Source organism: Elephantulus edwardii, unplaced genomic scaffold (assembly GCF_000299155.1).
Source record: "Elephantulus edwardii isolate Elephantulus edwardi_28Jun2011 unplaced genomic scaffold, EleEdw1.0 scaffold00094, whole genome shotgun sequence".
In the NCBI taxonomy this organism is placed as follows: domain Eukaryota; kingdom Metazoa; phylum Chordata; class Mammalia; order Macroscelidea; family Macroscelididae; genus Elephantulus; species Elephantulus edwardii.
In genome coordinates, this window is record NW_006399844.1 from 10,720,600 (window position 1) to 10,721,710 (window position 1,111).

Below are 1,111 nucleotides of genomic sequence, written 5' to 3' on the forward strand. Positions count from 1 at the left end.
GCTCCAGTGCAATCTTCAGAGTTTCTTCTGACATCCATTTTGGTCTTTTCTTCCTCTTCTGTCTTTGTAATGAATGTTTGCACTCTTCTTGGATGATACTCTTGATATCCTCCCACAACTTATCTGGTCTTTGCTCATTCCTGTTCAAGGCCTCAAACCTGTTCTTGAGATGATTCTGAAATTCAGGTGGGATAGACTCAAAGTTATATTTTGGTTCTCGTGGATTCGGTTTAATTTTCCTCAGCTTCAGCTTGAACTTTTATATGAAGGGTAGGGAGGTTAAAAAAATATGGAGTGGGAGGCGGTGGTGAAGGATGAATGTAACTTTATGGGGATTGCACTCAATGTCCTGAAATAAAACACATATGAATTGTTGTGTTTTTTAAAATTCCATATTTGTTTGTTCACAAAGTTCATATACATTGTTTTTCACACTACTCTTCATTAATATTGTGTTTTCTACAATCATTCCCAAAGCATGTATGAATTGTTGAATGGGAAAACCAATTTGCTCTGTAAACATTTACCCAAAATGTATATGAATTATTGAATAGAAAAGAACTATGTCTGTAAAACACTATGCAATACACATTCATGAGGCTGGGACTTGTGTTGTTGTTTTTTTTAAAAAACAAACAAACAAATAAACAAACATTGTAACTTCCACCTGTTATCTGGAAGAAGACAGAGCTTGAAACTTTGAGCTTACTGTAGAAAGTCTGAGGTGTCCAGGCTGTGAGGAAGCAGAACTAAACACATTGAGAAAAACAAACCAAAACAAATCACACATGGAGAACCTCTGAGACTATGCTGTCCTACAGTAAAGACACACTCTATGAAATGAAGAGATTTATTGAAAATCCAGAGATGGGCTGGGCCAGGATGACATCTAAATTCACAGAGTGAAGAGAGCTGCTCACTGGACAATGAAGAACCAAGGATTCATTCTTGGACAGTTGAAGCAGGAACAAAAGTTCCAAAATCATAATTTAAAGAAAGGCCATCAAGGAGTTAAAAAGAATATGTATGAGGATGGCAGCAGAGGCAGAGACAGTGTGGTGAGCTGCGGGAGCAGTGAACCACTTAAAGCAGGGCCATTATGGCCTTCCAC